Source organism: Gasterosteus aculeatus, chromosome 1 (genome assembly GCF_964276395.1).
Source record: "Gasterosteus aculeatus chromosome 1, fGasAcu3.hap1.1, whole genome shotgun sequence".
In the NCBI taxonomy this organism is placed as follows: Eukaryota; Metazoa; Chordata; class Actinopteri; order Perciformes; family Gasterosteidae; genus Gasterosteus; species Gasterosteus aculeatus.
In genome coordinates, this window is record NC_135688.1 from 3,288,464 (window position 1) to 3,315,969 (window position 27,506).

Genomic DNA, 27,506 nt, shown 5'->3' on the forward strand with positions numbered 1-27,506 from the left:
AAATGTGACGGGGAACGTTTTGAACGGCGAGTGTGCTGCAAACAGCCCACTCGATGAACGAGGGCTGTCTAACATCACAATGCAAATAATGAACCACCGGATGAATATTCCAGAGTAATTTATTTCTCCTCGTAAGAGAGTTGGTGAATTCCGAGGGAGTATTAAATTCCCCTGGGATATAATCACACAATTTATGAGGAAATTTGGAAAGAATGGACTTTCGGCTGGAAAGCTCCAGGGGTCAATTTCTGCTTTATCTATTAACTGTTCCAGTCTCCTAGGACAAAGTCTTGTGTAGGCGTCATGAGAAAGAATATTAAACGCTGCACAGCCTGTGTTATTTTCTCCCGTGGTGGAATAATTGATCTGAATAAATTTTTTGTCTTAACGAGCCAGGCATGTTTCATTTTGTGGGAAACAAGCTCTGAAATCGCTGCTGACAAAGCAGTCTCCAAAATGAATTAATTTCATATCGATCCTGTTTTAAACCACGTCCTCAGCCTTGTCCTCTGTCTTTAATCATTTTAATTATGCTCCGGCTTTCAAAGAGACAAAGCTCAAGCAATAGACGAAAATAATCCAAACTGTCAACTTTATTCAAACACATTTTAAAATCCAAAAATGAGTATTGGTTTGTTAGGAAAGAGCAATACTGTCGCACTTTAAAAGACATCAACTCTGCCAGAATTGATATGAAACAAAAGATCACAAACACGCCAAATCTTTTACTCTATTTTCATACCAGCGACACTTTGTTCTTTTAAGTATCTTTATTAGCAGGTGGTGGAAAAATCTCTCGTCAGATTTTGCAAAGTCAAATTATGACGCAAAGCTCAAAAACCAAGAAGGATGTTTTTTTAAAGAGCGATACGGAACTCAATTGAAAAAGTCTAGACACAAAAAAACAACAAATCTACAAATCTATCAATACAACCACAAAGAGGTCTAGACAAACCATAACGATCCATATGAGACAATAGTAGTAAGGTGGTCAAATATATATAAGACGCACTGCGCTGCTCGGTGCTTTCATTTGCCGATGATGCACCGCAATTCAAAAGACTCTTTGATTAATTCACTAAATGTGAATCCAACAAAAGAGCCTTGCTGTTGATGAAGAAAAGTCTCCGTCATCAGCGAGTTCTGCTCCACTGGGATTATCTTCCATCCGGCGCTGCCTGACTGTCTGATTGCTTTTCTTCTGGGAGTTTGCTTGGAATTTGTTCGTGGAAAGTAACAATCCCACGTTGTGGAGCATATTTTGGCAATAATGTTAATGATAACAATAATCCTACAATGATGTATGCATGTGATTTGGCCAACAATGTCTGTACTTAATGCAGAAATAAAATGGAATACAGAATGTTTTGAAGGCCAAATATTTTCTTCCTCGAGCTCGACTTCCGATGTACTCGGAGCAAAAGAGGCCTAATCCTCTCGCAAACTGACAAATCCACTTCTTTTCAAACCGAATGTACACAGCAGCCAAGTTTAGTCAAAATGTTTATTTATATATATATATTTTCACTTGTTATTCATTAAACACGAAAAAAAGGAGCTAAATTATTACACATTCCAGCTACGGTGACATACGGTATGACTCAAAGAAGCTTCATGGTAATTTGATGAATGGTTTATATCATTCTTTTTACATTTTGGCCAAAATGCCACTCCTGTATAATTCTCACCACGAGAGAACAAAGGCACTTGCTGGTCCAACAATGACATCGGTGAAATGTTATGTGCGGCTCCCCGAACAGTCGTGACGTCGCCACAAAGCTGGACCTTCCTGGAGTATAACAGATATTTTAAAACCGTAGTTCCAGTTTGAAGTCAATGCATCAGCTTTGCAAACACTGATTCGAGTGTGTTGTGTTCCATTCATGCAAATTACAGCTGTTTACGATGCTGAATGCGTCCAACCATGAACAGCCCCGGAGCTAAGTTTTCATTTTCTGCTTTTGAATTTTTCTGTATACACCTTTCATGAATTTGATTTTTTTGGCAACATTGTACTTTGCAGTGTTTGGTCGTCAAGACTTTTCAGGCAATTATAGTCTGGCACAGCGTGCACACAACAATGTGCTGCAATCACACGCGTTTGATTGCGGGTTACTGGGCCCGTGCAGCTTTACTTTGTGAAACTGAACAGAAAAAAGCTCTTGCTTGTCACTCTATTGTGCTCCATCCCCCTCACCCCATCACCATTACCCTAAGTGCTCGTCCTCCTGGATGGAGAGATCTCTCGTCTCACAGAGTGAAGCTTACGAGCCCGTGACGCTGGCTGCGTCCACTTATTTCTGATGAAGACCATTGTCGTGAATTGAATACGTTTTAAGTATTCCACTAAGCCCTAAAAACGGAACGATGTCCCAGCCCCCTTGTCACTGATTCACATTGTATTAGCAGAAATACACACAGGGTTAAATTTAGATTACACTTTATTTCCACTCATCTAGACGCGTTTAATCCCGGTTGACCAAGCAGAGGCTGATTGCGTGATCAGCCACTTTGATTAAAACTCTAATCCCGTCCTGTCCATCAAGTTGCAGACAGTTGGAGTCCATGTGAGTCCTCTGGGTGGAGCTCAGGGTGAGGCCCGATGCCAGACCTCCGGACCTGGGGACCGTACATGTGGCAGCTAAACAGAGACGTCTGTTTCTGCGGTTGATTTCCTTTCTGCCAACGCTTGACAACCGTGACACCCCAGAAATGTGGGGGCTTTTTCGGCCATTGTGGCGCCTGATGTTTCCGTCAAGGTTACTTAGTGATAAGAGGCCGTTACTAAGAAGAGAAGACGCGGTACGACCTCGAACTCTGAGTCCTTCAAATACTGAATTTATTTTTTGTTTTGAATCCTTTCTTTTGCTATTGTGTACTTTGTACTGTGAAAAGAAGCCCTGGAAGCAACAAACAGGAGGTGTGGGTTTAGAACAGGGTGCCTGTGTTCTCTTCATCATTTGAGAACACGGTCTTCCCTCCATCAGGGGACCGGCAGTTCGATCCCCGGCTCCGCTGATCCACATGCCGGTGTGTCCCTAAAGACACCCAACCCCAAACTCCACACTGCGGCCGTGCTCAGAATAATGCCTTAAGTCATGAAACATGTTGTGCCCGTGTGGTCTACTCCGTGATCTGGATGTAAAAGGTCTTATCTGAATACACCCCGTGAAGCAGTGAACGAGGTCACTGGTCTTGTTTGTGTCAGCTTAGCGCAGTTATGAAGTGACGTTAAAATGAAGGGATGTGAGGGATCGGGGGCGTATGTTCCAGCACTCTGAGTGGTTAAAGATTAATTCCCCGCTGCAGCTGGTCTTACCAGGGACGTCGGTAAAGGTCTCCCTAAAAATCCCTCCAACTGCCCCACGACAGAGATTCTGATCCGCCGGTGCTGCCACCCGACCTTTGAATGCCAACTGTTGCACCAAACCAGAGCGGCCTGTGGACTATTGGAATGCTGCTGCAACGGAGCCGAGTTATTGATCAAAAAGCCAATATCATCATCCCGATAATGAATGAACGCAATTGGTTAATTGCAGTAACGACTAAGATGAAGCCCTGAGTTCACAGTGGGAACATAAATGAGGAATGAGTAACATGGCAACAGTGTTGCTCAAATCTATCGCTGCATGTGATCTTCAGAGCTGCTAAGCACACATTTCATCCACTCAGGTGCAGCGTTGCACGGCCGACACAAGCGACGGATGCAGATAAATAATCGATGTGCGTTTCAACCCTAGAGTTGTATGAATTATGGAATTGTTTTGGGTTCCGTGGCTCTGTGGTCTGAGTCGGAGTCCCGTTGCAATGAACGTCGGAATGTATTTATCGTCGGTGCAGAATATCAAAGATAAAAGTGGTCCTGAGTGACTCGGTTGATGTGATTCCCGGCTCTGTACATCAAGTTTATTACACATGCAGGCACTTTGACGTGTGCTGCATAACGTTCAGGTTAGTTGACATTTTGAGACGTCACCACCTGAACAATCATACGGTAAACTATGAGAGTGTATGACTTTTTTGAAGTTATCTGAGTGCTGTTGTGAAAGAGGGAAAAAAAGGAGGTAAACTAAGCCAGGATGATGGATTAGAATCATCTTTTACAAGCCAACATTCCCAGAGTGACGTATTCCATCAACTTAACCAGGAAGCCACGCGTGTGCGTGCAGCAAATTATGTGTAACAACATTTAAATGGAGAGAAAATAGAAAGAATAATAATGGAAAACTATACAAAAGAGGAAAAGCAGGCTTGCATTGATGCCTTTTCTTCAGTGCAGGGAGGTCGGATGTGTGTGTCTGTACCTGTGTATGAACACGGCTGCTTTAATCTACTGATCACAAGAGCACGAGTGCTCTGAAGCTCCAGTCTGAGGGTCCAAAATGATCATCACTGCTCATGATGCACAGGGTTGCTTTAAAGGGTTCAGATAGTTATCCTTAAACACTCTGTTTCACCCTTAATGTGACTGCAATGCATTTTGCAATGCATTTTGGGTTGGGAGAGAAGAGAGCAGTCGGAAAACTTTTATTTATTGGGCAAATTGGGCTTCAGAATAAGACAGGTGTCAAAACCTTCTGCCTCATACGGAACGTGTTTAGTCACAAAGCCAGTCATATGTTCCAATCACACTTTCTCATTCACTTTATCTGCCGAGTTCCAACTCAAGAAACAGAAATCTGTCTGCTGGCTTCAATGAGAGCAAACTCATAATTAGCTCATTGGGGGAGCGGCATTCATACGTTCAGGGGATCATTCCGATTTCAAATGGGTTTATCGTCCATGAAATTTCATATAATGGGAATTTGCTGTGGCCCGTGCTCTGATTGTGTTTCCCTGAGCACAAGCGGAGACAGATGGAATTAGAGTCAGAGGGTGTGAGCTAAGAGGGGGGGGGGGGGGGGTGTACACCGGTATATTAGAGCCACTTCTGTCCGCCATGCTATTATGTCCTGCTAATCATAGTGGGGGGGGGAGGTTGGGAGGAAGGCAGGCGTTGTCTACAAACCAAAGTCAGGCACCTCGTGAGCGTTGGACACATCAGATCCGAGGGATTCGACCGCTGCAACGGCAATCGATGCTTCCATTCACCCGTAAATATCACACGGGCCAAACAAACTCCAGCATCCACACTCGGAGAGTTTCCCCTAATCTCACACACTGTGCTCTCATGCCGCGTCCACGGCGCGTTCAGCACCCGGCGCTCTGCCCGACTCTCCAAAAGTTCACCCTATCTGAAAGACGGCGTCAAGCCAGGGCTTAGCCACATCCCTCGACTCCACGACGCCCTCTGCATTACAACGTGAGCTGGGCCGCGATGCAAAGAGAGAGAGAGAGAGACATAAAACGGGAGCCTTGGGAATTCTCCACACAAAAAATGCCTGATTCTTCTACACTAACTGCTGCAGGTACACATGCAGCCACAGTATTTCATGTATGTGTAAATATATTATATATGCTCCATATACATATATTACTGCATGTGTGCTACCACTGTTTGTAAGTGATATACACACATACTAGTGGCATGTTTATAGAGCGCATTAACACACACACACACACACACACAGCCCCCCTCCCTGCTGGATTAGCGTGACCTGCATTGTATCAACACCATCCAAGAGGCAGCAAAGTCACGGTGCAGGGCGCAGCCCGACAACCTCCCCTTCCTGCCTGCAATTCAAACAGAGAGACACACACACACACACACACACACACATAAACCAACACACTCCAGGGGAGGGCACATATTCGGGAGGAATAACGATTGCTCAGAGCAGTCGGTGTCCCCATAATGTCACCGTCAAATACAGACCGGAAACCCTTTTACTCCCAAAAGGTGAGGGGAACAACGTGTGTGTGTGTGTGTGTGTGTGTGTGTGTGTGTGTGTGTGCGTTTAGAGCCTTTCATCATGCACCATAATTGCATGTATTTGACGGCGGTATTACATGTATTACATCAATGAGACGGTGCATCGCCTCAAAAGACGCTGACGCCTGCTCGTGTGTCACCTCCAAGGCAGATTTAAAGGAAGCGTTACATTATTGTTGTTATTGTTCAAATAAATCTTTAAGTTTCTCTTTAAATGCTTTGAAAGGAGGCGTTAGAATTTCATTTTAAACAATAAACAACAGTGTAGTAATTTCTTTGCTGTTGAACATCGAAAGAAGGAATTATGATTATTTCATATGCTTAAAATGAACTATAGTATGTTAGTCCTGAGAATTATAACCTACGTCTGACCGGGCCGAAGAATAACGGGATACGGTTATTGAAACAACATGACTACAAACATATTATGAAACAGTGATTCCAAAAGAAGCAGTGATAAACATCGGTGTGTCTTCAACAATTTACAAAAAAGATTGAAACAAAATAAATCGCCACAAACAAAAAAAAAAACAATCTCTTTGTCAGAGGAAAAATATCTGCACAACCTCAGAAAGCCGTCAGCGAGCCGAGAGACCCGTTTGGTCCGCGAGCCGCACGCACAACGTATTACTCTGGCACGTGGGGCTGAAAGATCAGCAACAGATCCGGAAATCGTGTTTGTCGCGGCGATGTGCAACGATCCAAGACGGCGACGACAAGCGGCGTCAGAAAACGACAGTGACAACGGCGGGTTTAAAGTCCAGCGCCTTCCGAATCTCCGTCGGTGCCGACGGAGAAAACAGAGAACAAAGAATGGCTTTCAAAATGCCGCCACGTGGCTGTGGGTGATCAGATGTCTTCACTGTTCGCCAAATCACGTGACATGTTCCCTGTCTGTTCACTGTGTGAACCCAACCTGTGTGGCTCGTAAAAAGAAATGCTTCTAAGTCACATTATTTCCCTGACGCTTGTTGGCGCAACAGGGAAATAATATGAAACCTAATTGAGTACTTGACGGCTCCCTCGTGCCCGTCCAGAAATAGCCCTCCGGCGTCTCAGGGTCTCGGGTTCCTTCCGCCTCTTTAATATCACAGTCTCTTCGATTCATCATTCGACCATCACTTTTTAAAAATGAAGTCACGCCGCGTTCCGAAGCCGCCACAGTCGATTAGAGCAGCCATCGGCCTCGCGGGCCTCCGTGGGAAATGAAGGCGGCGAGGGAGCGAGCGGGGCGCGCAGGTGGGAGAGACGGGAGCGAGCTGGAGAGGGGGGGGGGGGGATCGAAAAACGGCATAAGTGATAAAACTGGATGGAAAATGACAGTGAGGTGTAGTGAAGCAAGAAGGATGAGAGTGTGGGGGAGGGGGGGAGAAGAGGAGAGATGCAGCACTTGCTGATGAAGAAAGACTGCAGGAAGGGAAGTGAGGGAGTCGCCCACGGATGGAGAGTCCACAACAAAAAGACAGTGGCAGAGGGGGGGAGATGAAGGGAGATGCAGTGAACATGGAGGGGCAGATAGCGAAGGAGGAGGAGGGGGCGATGCTTGTGACACCAGGTAACCCTCTGGATCCAATCCCCCCCCCCACCTCCACCCCCCACCGTCACTCTGAAGAAGACAGTGCTGTTCTTTGATCCTGAACACTTTGAACATTCTGTCAGCCTTGTACTTTTACACCAATGAAGAAGAACGTTGTAGGGGGGGGGGGGGGAGATGAGTTGCTCGTAAGCCTCTCCACGAAACACTCCCGCTTTTTACCTTCTGAGCCCCCCCACCCCCCTCCCTCCTCCACACACACAGACAAAAAGTGAAGCATAACGGAGAACCAGATCCCCCTCCAGCATCCCTTTTGGACACTACGTCTCTCTCTCTCTCTCTCGCCTTTCATCTTTCTTCCAAGTTTTTATCTCTCTTCTTAGCAACAACAAAAGTGCCTCTTTGCAGTGAGGCGTCGACAAGCCGCCGATGATTATCCAACCAGCGGAGGGGCGGCGGGGGCCGGCGCGCCTCGGCAGACGGTCCTCCGCCCGCGGCGCCTTGAAAAGCGGGCGCTCTGAGGGCTCCGACGCAGGGAGGCCCTTCCACTGGTCCTTAGGCGAGGCTCGCTGCTGGGGAGGCCCGCTGTGGCCGGTGTTCATTTCGCCAACGAAAACTATGACGGAAATTTTTCGTTAACGAACCTTTTTTCCACGACTAAGACGAGACTAAGACGTGACGAAAACGAACTTAAAAAATAAAAACTATGACTAAATCTATTCTAACTTTCGTAACGAGACGAACATGTTGGTGGTTGACGAAGTCACAATACTTTTTCCCCCCTAAATTCGCACGCAGCTGACAGACAACAGACCGGCAAAGTACGGCGGATGTTAACGCGTCATGATGACGTCATCCACGAACCCAGAACGCTCGCAGCGCTGCAGCGGTGGTTCTTGTGCACCGACTACGGACCGCGACGACTATTTTACGCTTCGGCGAGTTTGAACGTGGCTTCGTTAGTTTAGCTCGGCTGTCTCGGGTTAGCTGACTGTTAGCAAGCTGAAGCCGCGCTGCTTCACAGAAACATGAAGACCCGTTTAAAGACCGTCGGACCTTTCTGCTCTGTTCTCTGGCGACGGCAGGCAGCGTTTCCTCGGCTGGATGAGACGCTCCGTTACAAACGCGTCTAACGTAATAAACTCATTGCAGGTTATATAGCTACAGTTCACGCGCCACGTCGTGAGAAGACGGCGTTAAACCGTCTCGGCCACCGTACGTAAGCAGTGGCGATGCACTGGGCAATAAAGTCTATGATAAATAAATAGACGTTACTCTCTAGGTCGTCTTCGACAGAAACACGTCACTCCGCCTGTTGTTCTGGAGGTGAATTGCTCTGCAACACACGCAAGACTTTTAGAAGCATGAATTGAAACGAGTGCGTCGACGCAACGACGCATGCGCCGGCCTTAAGAGGAATGATGCTAAATGCTAATGCTAACGCCGAGATGTCTACGGGGTGATGTAGCGAGCGACTGCAATGCACTTTAAGATGAGAAGGGCTTTTTTGGATAATTCTTTGCTAAGCACACAAAGCGGTGGTGGAATGATTCACAAGGAGGAACAAACTGTAAGCTCATCATCACGGTGGTCGGTTCGGAATCAGACGTGAGTCACTTCATTTTACTGCTCTGGAGGAACATGACAGCGAACACAAATCAGACGTGTTCCCTACGCAGCACGTTCAGTGTCATTTAAAATGGACTTTGTTGTTTCTTATCCTGCAGTTACTTGAGTTTTAATGCAAAAATAGTGAAGGTTGATTTTGAATCAAATTGAATTTGAACAGAAAAGCAGTTGCAATGCCATCTAATTATATAAAATCTCCAGCCATGCTATAATCTCATCACGGTACACAAAGGCTACGGGAACACTGATGATGCAAAAAAAACAATTGTTTTAAACCGCGTTTACCATATTTACAAAGATAGTTAGCATGCTACGGTTTGCTAAACACAGCCGTAGAGTGACTGATACGTGATGTTCAGCAGATCTTTGGTCATGAACTATTGGGCCCATGTTGGAAGGTTTGTGCTCTCACGCACAAATCTAGTAAACCATTGCATTTACCGGTTAAGAGATTTAATCCTCTTCTGTAGTATAGACAACAAACGTGTCCGCTGATAACCGTGCAATGATTACAATATACCAGATTCAGGACTGAAATGTCAATGTTAACTCAACCATAAGGAATTGGACTGATCCTCCAAAATGTTTATTTTATAAATGTATCTGGACTGGCATAAAAGGTTACGTTACATTTTGAAAGTCATTTATGTTTTAACAACTAAAAGAGTAAAAGCCAAATCTGGCAAGCAGATGGTGGAGAGACATCCATGCGGTCAAAAGTCAGAAAAGAGGAAGTCGAGACGCTGAGCGCAATGAGAAAGACTAATAATTAAATTGACGAAGCAGTCTTTGGGGGCATACTTCATATTTACAATTCTGAATGAAATCAGACCGAACAAACCCTTTTCTATTAGAACGCATTTACCACGTGGCTAATGGATTTCCATAAGATCCGTCATTTCAAACAGAGCAACTACAGCACGTCACTGTAAACCACACAGAATAGATTTGCAGCAGTGAATAATGAACTGGTACATCCTCCTTCTATGTGACATCAGAAGTAGGAAATAGTTGCTTATTGTAGATTATACTCTGATTTACAGGGTAGTACAGGGTTCAAATGTAACACATACGACTGAGAGAGCATCAGCGACGCCTTCCTCGACGGCACAGTGGACCGTTGTAACTAACTGTTGCCTCACCTTCACGAGAAAGACTGTCAGACAACTTCAGCCCGTTCAAAAAACTGCTGCAATAGTTGTGACGGGAGCAGGGAGAACTTTGCACTCCTGTCCTTGAATCTTCACTCTGGATTTCCGTTATTCATTTTCAAAGGTTGCTGCTGGTTTCTAAGTCACTCACGTGGGATCTCTTTGAAGTATATAAACCCAGTAGGGGCCTTAGATTTTTGGAAATTGGTCTCCTGGTACCAAACGTTAGAACCAAAAAGGGTGCAGCTCCTTTCAGCGACTATTGTGCACCTATTATTCGCCTGTTGTTCTCCTGTGCATCTGATGCACTCTGATTTTCTGTGAATGCAGAGACGCCTCGTCTCCCCCGGTGGGGACAACGGCAGCAGCTCGAGGCTTACTGCCACCACAAAAACTTACTAGAGAGAAGGACGGATATGTGGATGACGGATGGAAAGGACGTCATGGCCCACTGGTGACAAGGTGGTAATGTGGATAAAGTTGGGTGGGACGCAGGATACTGTAAGTACGCCGTTTTTAAGGTATAAAGTATGTTTATTTCTGTCTCCCACGTAGAAAATCAATCCTGCACAATTCGGCTTCTCTCTGCATCCAAATGTGCAGTGAACTGCCAGAAAGTCTGTATAACAGGTTCCTTAAATGACACATCGACAGAGCTAATTAATACATTTACACACTTAATACAATCCATAAAAATATTGACAGGATTCCTATTTAATCTCACGTTGCAGTTCCGACAGAAAAGGGTTGGTCACACACCCACTCGAGCCTGCAAGTCTAATTATATTACACAGGCATTCATATGTACACAATGTCAAATCGCTGCAGTAAAGACCATGCAAAACTGACAGCGTGTGTGTGACATGTGGAGGTTCACACGCCGCTTAAACAAATGCATGAGCCTCAAGCTCACAACGCAACCATTGCTCTTCCCAAAAAACACCCTCTAGTGTGAGAAGAAATGCAGAATGTAGAAAGAAGGGCTGTCGCGGTGGACGCCCCGCAGCGCTTCAGCGTGGACCCGGCGTTAAGCAGTGCTGTCACCAGACATGTGTTTCAAACAATGGGGAAGGGGGGGGTGGGGGTCACTTGTGCACGCGAGTGACTGAGCGAGCCAAAACGTCCCGAGAGACTGCAGCGTTAACCGGAGCGGTCGGACAACGCCGCAGTATGCGCAGCGTGCATGTGCAAGCACAGCCTGGTTGTTTTTATGTACAAGGCCCACATTGTGGAGGCAGATGCGAGGTCAACGGGCACAGTTGTTCCTCCGACATCTGTCTCTTTAGACAAGAGACAGAGAAAGGAAGACACTGGGAGAATTCACACGTGTTCTTTGGTGAACTACCACAGAGCTGCAGTCGCGGAGGGAAGACCGCTGCAAGTTTATCTATCTTTGTTTTCGGGCTCTTTCCTCTGAGGCCGATTATTTGTCTGTCACTTTGGTGTGACCGACGTTTCTGGCACACCGGTGACACAGTTGAAGAATGGGTGATTTTCATACTTTAAGGTAGGGGTCTCAAACTCGCGGCCCGCGGGCCAATTGCGGCCCTCGGGACGATATTTTGTGGCCCCCGCCTTCATATGAAAGTGTAATGTTAGTGCGGCCCACGAGTTCTATATTGTAGCAACCTCGCTGTTAGCAGCCACTTACAACCTCCACCCCAGCGCCGACCGTTCCGTTCGCCGGTCGGACCGTCAGTGTCATCCCCCCCGTCGGCCATAATGGTCTGGCCCGCGTTCGGTCGAGGTGGGCTGCATCTGGCCCGTACCTGACTTGAGTTTGAGACCCCTGCTTTAAGGTGTATGTGCACATTGCACAACCTGCCTCCACGTGGAAAGTACGCGCTCACCTTTCCTGTCACGTCTCACATATATAAGCCTGTTTTTTGAATACACATGTAGAACCAACAATGCCTTTTTTTACAGTAGGTTTTTTAACGAGGTCCTTGGGCTGTTGGCTGTGTAGCGAGGTGAAAATAGAAAGCTGTGAAAGCTTCCTGCGGTTCAGGAAAGAGAAGCCGATGCGATCCAATTTGCCGCCCACCTAATGGTCATCAGGGAGCGACGCCTCTGATTGAAAAAAGAAGCCTGAGAAGTTGCTGTGAGTATGAATATACTTCATGAGCAGGTGGTCGAGATTGCTGTTTCAAGTCTTATTCATTACAGCATGATGTCAGTTTGGAGGGAAATAGAACATAGAAATAGCTTTTTAGGTCGCTATAACCTACCACATCTGTATATGGCGTCTCCATGTCACTCTTCTGCTGTCCAACTATGATCTCTTTTGTTTACTGGTTCACCAGCAAGGAGATGTGGAAGGCCAACGCGCCGAGCTTGAAGGCTCCAAAACAGGATTTAAAAAAATATATATATAACACGGGTGAGGTCACAACCACTACGTGCACTTACATCGGTCTAGTTACCACCACCACACATCAAATAGGGACTGGGCAATAACCGGTGCAGAAAGTATCTCTGCAAAAACAGAATAACGGGACATTTGGAGGCACTGCAATGGGGAGGAAGGGTCGGAGTCTTGAGTGTTGGAATTATAATTGCATCATGTCACCGATTCCCATTAGTTGGGCCCTTGACTGTTCCCAGCACCTGATATGTCGCGGTTCATTGCAGATGTAGGTGAGGACACATCTGCTTGCCAACAACACTTTACTGTCAGTTCACTGCTACAAGGTCACTACTTGGAAGTGGACGAACACAGCAAACTGGCAGCGATTTGAGGAAGAAGTGTCCAGCTACTGTGAAGGCACCGCGCCAAAACAGCAGTGAACTATTTAGAAAGGATGTTGCAAGAATTGTTTAGAACCGAGACTGTTGTACATTTTAAAAATATACGACTGGCGCGCAACAACAAGGGATTATACCACAAAACATCACTTCAAAGTCCTTCGGGCTGAGTTCAGTCAAAGAATTTATTCAAGGTCTTGTAAGTTTCCGATGGCAGCTGCGGTTACAGAACTTTTCGTCATCCTCCCCAAAAAAAAAAAAAAGAAAGCATTCTCATCTCAAACGTCCCAAATGACACAAGGGGAATATAATCATTCTCATCCTTCCTTTCCTTTCCAATTTTGCGACACAGCTAAATAAAAACCCCTCTAACTACGTACATCCCGGTGCAAATTAGCCTAGCAGGATGATTCGATTTTCAATGACAATGAAATGATGGTTTGTTTGCTCATTTGGCTGCGACGGGCGCCTCTCTGCTGGATCGGGTATGCGCAGGCTGTTGTGCAGCGAGCGCCTGCAAACATCAATCACTGTTTGGCCTCGTCGGAAAGCTCTGGCCCATCCATATGCCGGTGTATCCATGGCCACTGGGTCCCAACGGGGGGGCTGGAGGAGAGAGAGGGGGGGGGGGGGGGGGGGGGGGTTTGGCGCACTGCCGCTCCGCAGATGTTTTCTCGGCCCTTGCCGATGTTGTGACACCGTGTTCGCGTGAGAGGGCGCGTCTCCCCGAGACAGAGATCGGCAGACTCGGTGACACGGGGGTGAGAGAGAGAGAGGGAGACCATCTCTATCCCTCTACACACACACACACACACACACTATCAGCAATATGAGCCCATCTGTTGAGCTGTCCGCCAGCAGCAGACTTGCGAGGACCTCTTTTGACGGCGTGTTGGCGGCGCCGCGGCGTCGAGCAGCTCCAGCCTTTTCATCACCGCGGTGAACGAGGTCTTGACGAGGGGGTCGGCCCTTTGACACAGTTCAATAAGCGACCAGCTGCTTCGCCGGAACGGTGGGATCAAAACCACAGGGTCGGACATTGTGCCCGGACTGTGTTAATTAAGCTTCAGGTGTGAAGCCGCTAACTAGCCGCGAGCGCTACTCGTGATCAACACCTACAGGACGCCGCGGAGAGGTGGAGAGAGGAGAGAGGGGAGGGTTGTGGGGAGGGCGAGGAGGGGAAACCGGTCCGGGACAAGATGGAAGAGGGAAAAAAAAGCGGGAGAACACTGAGGAAGAAGAGCACGAAGGGTTCGTCCTCCAGGCACCGAAGGAAGTGCAGCGTGAGGGAAGAGGAGAGACTTATTCCCTCAGCTCAACGCGCGATTACTCATAGATTCAAACGCCACTCGTGTGTTTCCACTGTGCTATTCGGAACTTGCCACTGGTGGTCTTTGATCAGATGTGGTTTTGTGATAATGATGTTCCTCAGATTCCTTTTGGAACGCCTCTCCCTCTCATCAACTCCAACGGGCGTCGGCCATTTTCCCATCGCACTATTTCTTTCTCTTCTTCTGCAAGAGGAATAAAGACGACCACCGGGCGCTGCAGGCCTCCAGAGGATTGTCTTGTTCTTCTTTGGAAATGCATTTTCTGACTACAGTCGTACGTCTATTAAATTCCACACGACTGAACAAAAAGTTCAGTTGTTGTTCTGCCACATCAGGGTGCCAGTCCGGACAAAGCGCCGGCCCTAAAGCCCCTTCCATTAATAACCTAGAACCTGACTTGAATATTTGATTCAGGCTCCGAGCTGCATCTTATGTCCCTCAAAAAGCAAATCAGACTTTTTGTGATTCCTGTCGATGAATATTGTCTCTCTCCATCACGCGCCCGGCCCGCCGGCTCGTCACGTGGGGCTCCGCAGTGAGGAGCCGCCCCCACACGCCTGCTGCTGATGCTGATGACGGCGCTGGGAAACTGTATCTTTTTGATGTCAGTGGGTGTAAATCTGTTATTTTCGACACTTTCCATCACAGAGGCCTGACGATGCAGAAAGTTGCCCCCCGGGAGCAGAACCTTCAGCAGAACTGCTGAGCTCACGCTTACTCTCACACACACACACACACACACACACACACACACACACACACACACACACACACTTTATTGTTCGTAGCTTTAGGAGAATATCACACTCAAAAAAAAAACCTCGACATCACAAGAGCTCCAAGAAATGAGAAGATTAGTACGTCTGTCGTCTGTCCGACAAACATGAAGCTGTTGCCGGTAGACGGTTAACTTAGCTTAGCATGAGGCAGCTGGGGAAGACTATGGGAAAGGTGTGTCGGCAACAGAAGAGCACGGAAAAATGAGAAACAGTCTTTGATCTTGTTTCTTTCTAATGCCACGAAATAAATACAACTTATTGAAGCCTCTGTGCAAAGTTGCAAACTGGAGGATCTTGAGTCAGCGGCTTGTAGCGACGGACGACAGCAGCCGGCGCTGTGGGGGGCGGGGGGGAGACGGGCCAACACATCCTCGCCCTCGGGCAGCTTGGTCAGTGGCCCGACGTTTCAAACCGTCCAGTGTCCGTTGTGGACGTGTCGGGTTTCAGGCTGTTGCGTGCGTAAAGCATTTCAGCACATTTCATCAAGCGCTACGGTCACTTAGTTTTAAGGCGTATCCACTCAAACAAAAAGTAGTGTTGTGTTAAGGTTTCGGAAGCTCTCGAGGGAGGACTCAATCCTTTGTTCTCGTCCCGGCCGGAAACGAGGACACGAATGAGTCAATTCGTTTAAATTCAAAAATCAAAAGTTATTTAATAACTGAACAACGTAATAGGGATTACAATTACAAAGTGAAATACTAAGCGAACAGTGGAATATTTCGCGAAATAGAGAATCCTCTGAGCAAGTCTGAAGTGACTTATCAACGCGGCTGCAGGAGAAGTTCTAACAGTCTTTTCCCCGCCATGGTCCTTTGAAAACTCTTGAGGTGTGTCTTCTTTGGTGCATTTGAATGTCATTGGCCTCTTCTCCAAAGGGTCACCTCCTCCATTGTCCCTTCCACGTCGAGGTGTGAAGCTGCAGCTGTAACCTGAAACCTCACTGTACTGGCTGTCCCTCACATTCCAATGCACTCAATGTAGATACAGTGGCTTTATGCCCCAATGAGTGAATTTAACAAAGCATACATCGTTTAAGTCTTCATCTTATAACTAGTACACTTTCATTACAACAACCCATCACTAATGATCACCGTTCATCACACTTCATCATAAGATCTAAAACAGTTCATGTGGTTCAATTCTCAAGACATTTGCCTCAGTCGGCTGCCTTGCAATAAGTTGTTCATTTATTACCTGACAGGAGAAAAAACTCCCAAAAAACCCTTTTTGGGGATAAAATTGGGAGAAATCCATAAAGAACGGCAATTGGCATCCGTCCCCAGGTTTTAACATCACATTGTAACAGAATGTTAATGTGTACAGTGTTTATATGATTTAAATGACTATGAATTGTGTTTGATTGAAATTGCATTCACTTCATCTAACATGTTAATGTAATAACTAATATCTAATAACACACAAAATATAATTCTATCACTAAACATTATTACACGTACTACAAATTCCCTGACTAGGGGTGCACTTCTGGCTTAAATCCCTATCAGTTGGCTTGAATGAGTACGCGTACACGTTTATGTCAAATAGATTGCAACAAAACTATTTATTTCTTAAAATGAATCCCACAGGTTTGGGCCCGCGTGACATCACCTCCACCCGTAAGCAGACTTCCTGGCTCTTCACGCGACGCCTGTTGCTATGACGATCTAATATGCTAAAGCCTAATGCTATCAGACACGAAGGAGCACCGGCCTCAGTGTTTGACGAGTCGCCGTCAGTACACATTGGTGTGTTTTACAAAACACGGGGTTTCATTACAGTAAGTGCTGATAATTAAGTGACCTCTATTCTCAATTCATCTTTTTAAAGTAAATATGCATGTCGTCTGTTTTATGCCCTCGAGGGCGAGGGGGATATAAGCAATTATTCCATCAAATCTTAAAACAGGAGGAATCTATAATTGAATTTTCCCATCACTTAATCGATGGGAGTGCATTAAGCATTCATTTATCCTCTTTACTGCGGATGGATTTATACTAGCCGAGCAAAGGATTCCCAGATTGCATCATAAAGTTCTAAATAGCAAATCTTGCATACTTTGCCGGCCAAATCTACTCCCCCCCCCCCTCCCCCGGCAGATGATGTGACATCCCCAACCTCCAGACAGTCAGGATTTCCAGAGATTAAAAATTGTCAGTTATCTTCCTGCTTCAGCCCGAGCAGATCCTTCACATTAACCTCGTCCACCTCTAATCTCTACGCAGGTCTTATCTCCACCTTTCAAAGACACCCGGCTTGGCCTTATCGCCCTGTAGCTGTAGTTTAATGTCGATGTAGACACACTTTAGAGGGGGGGGGGGGGGGGACTGATTGAGGGACTTTTTGGAGTCAAAGCATTAGCTTGATGCTGCAGGACCTTAGTGGCGACTGAGGGGAACTTCCGTTGTGCAAATACTCCTCTTTCATTCAAAGAAGTAACAAACGGACAACTAATCATTTGGACGCTTGTGTGGAAAAGCAATCGACATAAGCCTCCTTTTTCTGTGACACTGCATCCATTAGAGAGAAATGTCACGGCGGCCCGGCGGAAAGACGTTGCGCTCCAAAAGACTTACAAAGTAATTAGCAGCAGTAGCATCGATAACTTCCGCTCTGCACAAAGATCAGGGCACATCGATACGAGAGGCGCACCTGAGCACAGGCGCCGATACTGAACTCGATCTGCGTGAGTACGTGACCTCTACTGGCACCGCAGCCGCGCGAGTTTTCTCCCAGACACGCCAGACGAGGTTAGAAGGCGAGCGAATCCAGAGAGGACGGGATGGAAACGCAACCTATATATCTCGATTAGCATACGTGATTTGTGATTCAGCTCATTCCCCCGTGGAGGTCGTTACAGTTTAATTCTGATGCATTAAAGGCGATGAAGCGATGAACACATATATTACAGTGGTCATCCACGTGAGTGACCTTTGTTCCTGCCTGCTGCTCACGGATGTAAACATGAAGCCCACAGCGCGTGAATATTACGTTAAAAATGATATAAAAAGCAGTAATTTCTCCCATTGCAGAAGATGGAAGTAGCAAATACAACAAACACACTTGTTCCATGTTTGAATAAACAATTATTAGAAGACTAAAGTATTATCAGATTCGGTATGTAATTAAATTCTAATTTGTTTGTAACTCATGACAGAACTCGTCAAACTTCACAGCACAAACTCCCTTATTGTGGGACATTTATTTTTCCTTTTTTATATTTAGAAAAGAAATATTCTTCTTTCTGTTTTTTTAACCTGGCCTATGTAGGGCAGCTTTTGTTTTGCTCCTCACACGTGGTGATAATGAACAGATGATCAAGACGCCGGGTGCACATGCACTATATCACACACACACACACACACAATGTAACCTTACATCACCATCAGATATTCTATTCATAGTAAAGCTGTGTTAGGCTGGAACCCGATGGAAGGGAACAAAGAGATTTCTGCTCATATGGGGACACAGCTCATCTTGTGTGGATGTTTCCAGGGTGCAGCTGAAGGGGATTTAACTTCACTGTTAAAGAGAAGAGACTATTACATAAATAATCTTTTCACACACCGTGCACATCAATCCAGGGGTTCCAGGTGGGCGGGATTCGCATTCGTAACATGGGATGCAGACTCTCCTCCTCCACCATCAGTTGACCTGCTCTATCATTTCTTCTAAACTACTACAGTGTAGGGGTCTTCATACAGTACAGTACTTTATTCATCTTCCTACGGTACAATAAGAAAGGGAGACTCCGACGGCACATCCAAGGTACTGGGCCATCGGCACCACCTACGCTGGCTTTTTCTAATAAACACTTTTGCCACCATGTTAGTATTACATTAAGGTCGAATGGCTCCGAGACCTAAATGCATCGCCATCGCTTTGACTGAGATCATTTCAAATTGCAAGCTTCACCAGCGGAATGGATGAGCGGTGGAAAATTGAGGGAACAATATACAGACACCTGAGTGCACCTATTCAAGTCACCCGGCATGCATCGGTGAGCTCAGATTTAGTTTAGCAGGAGTGTGAGCGTAACACAAAAAGTAATTACTGCAGGTCTTTCTGTAGGAAGAAAGAAAGAAAGAAACTGAAGGCCGGCTCACTGCCAGAGATTGAGAGCGCGAGTATTTCCTGGTTTGTTTTGTTTCATTGATTCGGGGTAATAGGGCGTCATTTGGCTCTGATGAGCCTGAGATTTTCAGCAGACCCCACACTGACAATCGGTGGGTAATGGCAGGCTAAAAGCACGAATCCAAATTACAGGTTATAATTTAGCTGCTTTACAAGGCAGCGATAATAACGCCGGTGGAACCGCGGAGCCAATCGGGGAACGAATCCATTGTGTGTAAAGCCGCCGGAAACCGGAGGACCTAAAGTAGGACGATGTTCGGAGGAAATTGTGCAGATGCCGCGCGTTGATTCTCATGGGGATTTCCTGTTAAAATAAACAGACTAAATCAGAAAGAAGTAACAATTTTAACAAATGCACAGCTGATTCATTCGTGGTGTGCAAGTCGTTTGAGTTCGCCGACAGAGCCAACGGGCCGCGTTCAGGACTCACGGCGGGCGGCTGGAGAGGACTGACGAATAACTCTGACCTGAGGTGGCGTTGCTAATCTCGGCTCGGAGATGCGTCTTGATACACAATCAATCGGGAGGTCTTTCAGTGCCTTTTCCCTCCTTTCTGCAGAGTGGTTGCGACTCTGCTGGAGTATTTGGATTCGTTTCCACAGGTACCGATGATTGGAGCCTCATTTATTCCGCTAACAAGAACTTGTTTGAACGATTCTCACGGATTCTTTAACAGGAGAGGAATTAGCATAGAGATTGAAAGCAGAGAATGCAATCTGCACATTCACCCCTTAACGTGCATTCTACCAATGTACCATTGACAAACTGGCTCTAATCTTGTCCTCGGTAATTATTTCTTAATCATCTCTTCGCTCATGTTCCTCCTGACAATCCTGAGGAGGATATGCACATACAACATTTTGTTATTTACCATAGGTGGTCCACTTGTAGGTTGAATTTTCAGTTGATGAAACATATTTTGACTGTGCGGTTTGTATACACAGTTTTATGGATAAGTTTTTGATTTTTCACTTCTTAAAAACGTGAAAAAAGCCAAAGGCCGCTTTAAATCGCTTAAGAACGGACGGCTCTTAACCTGACGGTGACTGAGCAGATAACAGCGCTGACAGTAAAAGCGCTAACAGCTAACAGTGATTACCTCAGGTGAACGAGAGGGTGCAGTGCTATGTTTTCCTCAAGCCACGTGCGCGGAGACGCCCCGCAAGTCAGTGTGGCCGACCCGGCTTTGTGAACACGGCAGGGAGACGCTTGGATTGCTGCCATATTAATGTTCAGCAAATCAAACCTTGCACCTTTGAGGTTGTGTATCCTTTCAATGACAACACACCGTTAGAAGCATGTGTTACTAAAACAGATTTAATAACGCTGCATTGTTTCGGGCAAAAAATGTCCTTAAAAAGGACATTGCTGGTGTTTCTTTGTCTTAAGCGCTGCTGTGAAGTCTCTCTCCTGGTCTTAAATGGATGCTAGACACAAAACGAATGAAAATGACTTTCCGTAAAAGCGCCATTGGGCAGATTTGAAAAAAAGAAAGATAAACCCTAAACCATATCCATAATGTTGATCAAAAGTGACAGCTCTGTATTGCGTTTGACTCGACTCTGGTCACGGGTAGAAATAGGTAATATCAGTCTTCAGCTTCAATCCTTCAATAAAGACAACGGTCGCGCCAAACGCATGGGCGGAGACGAAGGGTGAGGGTAATACGACGTGGCATTCATTTTCCCCAGCGGCGCCGTTTACCACATTTCATCCACTGAACCTAAAGTCTTTCAGGGGACAGCGAGCCATTTAGAAAAGAACTCGGGGGGGGGGATTGTCTGCGTGGTTTTCGGGTAAGCAGGGGGAGGATGGAGAGCGAGTGTCGACACGGAGAGATGGCGGCGAGGACGTGCGACAGACTGCGGCGGACGGACGAGACGCGATCGGACGGATAGCGACGCCGATGTGAGGAAAGACGAGATATGGGAAAGGTAGGCTGGATTTATTCTGGTGGTGGCTTTGCAAACAAGCGGTGGGGACTTTAATGCCAAACCCCCCCCAGCACCCCCCGCCCCCTCCAGCCTGGGAGTCAGAGGAGGATGATGGATGTGGTGGTTGGGTGTTGGGGAAGTTTCGGCCTACAATTCTAAACTGCGTTCTCCTGGGCATCAAGTGATTTATGTGATAAAAAGTTTGGATTTGAACATCTTACGTGTGGAAGAAATTGCAATAAAAAAGATTATTGAAAAGTTGTTGCTACCATTTAACGCCTCAGCATTAAATCTTTTTTGTATGGAAATGATTTACAGATTGCTGCGATGAAAATAAATAAAAAATAAACAATTTAATTTGTTTTCTTATTACTAGAATGAAATTGACTGATCCATGGCCACGTGGGGAACAAGTTGACATAATAACCATTTATAAACAAGACAAATTACTTCACAGGGTCATTTACGATGCACGTTTATTCATAGTTATTCAAATTTGCACACTCACACCAGCATAGGCATTCGTTTTTTTCCATTGTCATTTTTCCAACCACCTGATGAATGTCTAATATTTAGCTTTCTTTGGTCTTCACAAAATCATGAATAATATTTTAAATAATAATACAATTTGTCGCTGCCTGCTGCAGTTGGAAACAATGCTGACGAGAGCTGTGAGTGAACCAGGGCTTCACTTGCTGAAAGCAGGAAGACACTGAAACGCTCTGTGAGGCCCTGCAGAGTCTGGAGATAATTATCTCCCAAAGTTTCTTCTTTTGCGTACATTTAGTCAAGTAATCATTGAGGAAACTTAAAAGACGAATTGATTAACTGTAGAATTACTCATTAATGGCTACATTGGTGCTCACCTACCATGCTGTGAATGGATCGGGTCCAGCTTACGTCCAGGACATGGTGAAACTCTACATCCCGACCCGCACTCTCCGCTCTGCATCTGCTAAACTGCTCGTCCCTCCCTCACTGAGAGCAAAACACTCGACCAGATCACGACTCTTTGCTGTCCTTGCTCCTAAAGGGTGGAACGAGCTCTCTGAAGACATCAGGACCGCAGAGAGCCTTCACATCTTCAGACTAAAGACACACCTCTTCAGACTCTACCTCCACTAAAAGACTAACAAATTGTAGCACTTAAATTGTACTTGTAACGTCACTCATCCATAGCAAATTGTAAATTGGCTTAATTGAGGAAATTGCACTTTCTTGTTTCTTGTTCTTCTGAGCTTGTACCCTATGGTTAAATGCACTTTTTGTAAGTCGCTTTGGATAAAAGCGTCCGCTAAATGACATGTAATGTAATGTAATGTCTGTGTGTTGCTTTCCAGCTGACGGTTTGTTGGGAGATGTTTAGTTAAAAGGTGGTAAATGAAGAAAGTGAAACTACTGGGCCGCAGCGGATAAGCTCATACTGCTGTTGGACAAAGAATTTGTACCTCTGGATTTTGTCTCTGTGTTTCTGCTCCAAAGGGATCTAAAGGGACAGAGAGCACGTTTCAAACTAAATGGAATAAATGCGAACTTATTCCTTCATGTCCCCCAGCTGCAAAGCTTAATGACAGTAGACACAATTTAGGAAGTAGGAAGACTCTATGTTGGTCGTATTGCTGGGAGGCGTTTTAAAATAGATATAAACAAATGAATAAACAATTAGCAGAAAAGTGGGGAAACGACAGGAAAAAACCAAAACAACAGTATTCTGGTAATCAGGATTGGAATAAAAAAAACAACTTAACATCAGACTGCAGCTTCGTTGTGGCCACCAGTGATTATTTTTCATACATGAATAATTCCAACCCGGTTTTCTGTTTGTTTGCCCCAACTAAAAGTAATAACACCGGGTGTAATATTCCTACACAGAAGTGCAATACAATTTTTTTTTTTTGACCTAGTATTTTTTTTCCATAATTTTTTTTTTTTAAACTTTTTTTTATTACATTTTTCAGCATAACTGACTATTTTTTGTTTAAAGGGGTCAACCTTATTCATTTTACTTTCTTTTGAAAATACTTTTCAACCTAATCTCATCATGTCAATTTATGCATTTTTGATAAGATATAACATTGCCTTTTTTCACAAAATATTCTGACTTTTTAAAAATATAAAAAAAAAAAAAAAGTTTCTACTTTGTTTTAAAAACTAATATTTGTTTTCCTTTTGACCCTAACCTATTTTGACTTTCTTTTCAAAAGATTTTTCCACCGAAAATATTTTGACTATTTTTGGTAATAAACATATTTTTGATTTTTTTCAAAACATTTTTCAAACTAATATTTTTTTACTCTACCAAGCTGTGTGTGACCATGCGTGTGTAAATGCCTGGACTAGTCCAGCCAAAACGGCAAAGAGGAGAGATTGGCTGCACATAGAAAGGGAGAAAAGGGAGATTGTTTCCTGTTTTAGAGCTGAGGCATTCGTTTTTTCTGCCTTTTCTTTGCGATCTGAGAGACACATGACAGATGTGTTGCAGTGCTGCGTGATGGGTTGAGCTCAGTTACTGTGCACCCCCTTCCTTCCTGCTCCTATCAGGTTGCAACCCGAGTGAAATAGGCAAACCGATTGCAGGAACAACAGAACTGAGGCAGGCAGAAAAAAATGATTATGTGCATGGTGGGAAAGGAACTGTAAACAGTTGCCAAGACAACAAGCAAACCACCGTACACCCCTGCAAAAAAAAAGAGGGGCAGTGTGAGCGCAGAGGGGGATGTATTCAACTTCAGATTGAGGCAACTTTATGCAAGATAAACTGCAGGCAATTGACCCTTAAGGTCATAAAACCATGATCGATTTGTGTTGGTCTGTGCTATCCGCAGACCAAGCTCACCAACGGGCTTCAATTATATTATTATTTTCCAACAGCAGCATACTGCGAGCCCTCTATGGATGTGATTGATTGCGATCATTGTTGTATGGGCTTGCCCTGACTAAACCCGTCGTAGAGTACATACAGCAATAGAATGCCATACAACTCGCTTTCATTTGATCTGGTTTCACAGATTGCTGACATTTTGCCAGCTCTAACAGCAGTGCTGATGCAGTACCGGTGGGCAGGATGTCCCGCAAATTGCTAAACTATGTGATAGCGGATCCGTGCGTGGGCTTGAGTACTCGCCGACACCCAACCCAGGAGTGTAGAATATCAGGAAGGGTTTACATTGTGTGTGTGTGTGTGTTTTGGAGGAGAAGACCTTGGGGTTTGGCGCACTGGAGTGGACGAGAGCAGGTGTAGTATAATAATAAATAATAAAAGTGAGGCGGGTAGAAATAGGATTTTTGAGAAGTGAGCGGGAACATTTCCCCCTGACACCCTCGCTTGGGCACAGAAAGTATAATATACAGCGTTTATATAACCACACGGCCACGATAAACACACCGTCTGACCCAACTGCTGACCCTCACAGCGCCGACGGAAGAAATGTGCACTCCCCGTATTCGCCCTGTGCGTATGCAGGCAAAGACGTGCAGCTGAGCGCTCGTAAATGACGGAGTGCACGAGGCCGCGAGGTGAAAACGCCGCGGTGAAACACCGTGGACAGTGTTGTGTCTTTACAGCCAAGGAGCTCAGTGTTTGCCATCAGCCTGGCAGACAATGAACGGACCAATCAGGTGCGTGCATGTAGCTGAAGCACTACAGCACTGACGCTTGCTTGTGTTCCTGTGGAAGTTGCACCTATGAATTCATTTTGTAAAGTTCCCTACCCGGGTTACATTCGGGTCTTTGCATGTGTGAGTCCTGAAAATGCTGAACTTTTTCTTTTTCTTTTCTCCAATTTTCAGTCAGTCACTTGTGTCAGGACGGATTTAGACCGAGAAGCCCTGGGAAACATCTTCCTGCCTCTGTTCCTGCTTTCTTTACTGACAACCCGAGAACATGGCGCGAGCACTCTCTGCTCCGAAGCGATGCCCAGAAACAACCCCCCCCCCCACCCATCCTAATGCTGACAAGAGCACTGGAGGGCCGAGCCTGTTCAAAGCCCACAGAAGAGTGTCAGAAGGGGAAAGTGGATAAACAGTGGGAGGTCGTCGCCCGGAGCACAGACGCTCCGCTGCTGCCGATTGTCGGGCGAATGGGTCAGTCCATCGATACGCTCCTCAGCTTGTTGTTTATACTCAAAAATCCACACGTTCCAAGAAGCTCCATTTACCCCCTGAAGTTAAGCCGAGGCAGCGGAGAGAATGTCGTCTCTGGCTTGTCAACTTTGAAAAACCCTCTTCCCCCGAGGCTCTGTCAGCGAGTTGTGATGGATAACAAGCCACTGTATTATGTGTCTGTGCCTTGAAGGGAGCCCAGACACACAGGACACCCCCACACTTCCTCTGCAGAGCGAAGCGGAAATAGTATCGCGGCTTTATGTTCTTGGGTTTTGTTCTTCTTTTGTTACGCGTCGTGAACCCCACAAAATAAAGAATAGAAGATAAAGGTATAGTGGATGCACAAAGAGGGAGAGAAAGGGCTTTTAGATTTGGTTCATCAAATATTAAACGAGATTTGTTTTGGGGAACGAGACATGCGGCTGAAGTGCTTAACCTGCCGGCATGTTGTTTGTGCTTCTAATACGCATCTGTCAGCCTCTGCGGGGAAAAGGGAGGATGCCAGAAGAACTATGTGGATCCTCCTGAGAGGCCTTCAGGTCCGCGTGCATTCAGCCGAGTCTTTGTCTCCGTCATAGCAATAGAATGTGTGTCTTTGTGTGTCTTTGCCTCCAGTACATTTATTTCACGTAAGGAAAAACACACACACTCGTGTCTGCACGAGTTGGGAAAACATATTCACCTCAGCCGCGATGGCTCGGTCGGTGCTAATCGGCTACAAAATAAGCTTTTAACGAGGAATTGGTTTTTTTCTGGCTACTTGCTGCGTCTTTGAGGAAAATGAAAAGCTCGTAACAATGAGGGACTAAAGGCCACACGTTAACTATAAGAGCAGGGCAGGGGTGGGTTTGGTATCGGCATGGAAATGTCAATGCTCGGATAATGAGTGTAAATTAACATTAAAGAGACATCGGGGCCATGATTAGCATCCACGGAGCAGTGCCGCTAAAAGGTGGTGTTGTGTTATATGAGCCGAGTGGAGCTGCAGCCATTAATGCCTCCATCGCTGGAGAAACACTGCTGCGTGATCACACTTTGTTTTAATGCTTTTTTTTTTTTTTCAAACAAAAAAGATCTTTTACTCAGTGTGATTAGTTGAAAACGGTGCCCAATCATTGGAAATATTTCCCAGTGTATCCAACCTCTGACAGGGGAAATCCATCAGATAAGCATCATCGCAGCCAAGTCGCGCCGATGGCGGAGACGCGGCTCCAGTGTTTGACTCGCTGAGTGACGCCTCTCCTTCTGGCACAGGCCGACGTCACACACACAATAAATTACACCACTTTCTCTTTTTCTTTCTGATTAAGCAGATTGTCGGTTGGCACCATGCAAATAATCTGAGGAAGAAAGAACGGCAATTTGATGCAAATTATGTGCAATTCTACAGTCTTCAAAACTTTTTTCGATAAGATATGTTGAATTTTTTCACAAAATGTTTGAACCTAAAATTTTTATACATTTCTTTCAATGACATTTTTGACAAAAATATGTTCTATACATATATGTTCTGACTTTTTTCATTTTAAATATTCTCCCTAATACTGTTTTTTTTCCATAATATTTTTGACCTAAAAATGTTGACCTATTATTTTTGACTTTTTTCAACTAACATTTTTATACCACACAAAAATAAATTACACCACTTTCTATTTCCTTTTTTGATTATGCAGATTGTCGGTTAACATCATGCAAATAATCCGAGGAAGAAAGAAAGGAAAGCTGATGCAAATCATGTGCAATTCTCCACAAGCTAATGCAAGAATGTGCTACTGACGGCGTGCTCTCAGAGCTCCATCCTTTGGTCGGTCGGAGTTGTGTGAGCTGTAATTGTGACCTCGGCGTCTCAAGGGGAAATTTAAGTGATTCAGAAGGAAGCATCTTGCATTCAAAACATACACTTAAAGTCGATTATACAACGGCTGAATGTATTCAACCCTTCCTCTGGCACACTGTATTGGTAATCATTGTCATGCCTCTCAGAAAAATCAAATTAAAGTTAATGAGCGCCATAATTGTTTGCACGATACGGAATGGCTCAACGAGCGAAAGGCAACGCTTATTAGCTACAGCGATACAACGCTAAACTCACAGGGAAACAAAAACGAGGGAGCAAATGATCCCACCTATGAGAGCAATGAGTCTTATTGAATTACACCGGGCCAGGAGTAAAAAAGGTGAATTATCCTTCCAGCCCAGCGGGTTCCACGTGAAGAGAATCTGCAGTTTGCAGAGTGGAATATGGATGGAATTAAAGTTTCACAGCCCATTGGTCCATTAGAGTGGGTAAACAAGC

At 45.4% G+C, this 27,506-nt stretch overlaps 1 protein-coding gene across 1 annotated transcript in view; it reads right to left on the minus strand.

Annotated features, from left to right (window-relative positions):
- The window catches only part of lsamp (limbic system associated membrane protein), a 298,199-nt gene that overhangs the window by 127,788 nt on the left and 142,905 nt on the right, over positions 1 to 27,506 (minus strand). The gene's annotated exons all lie outside the window — the stretch shown is intronic.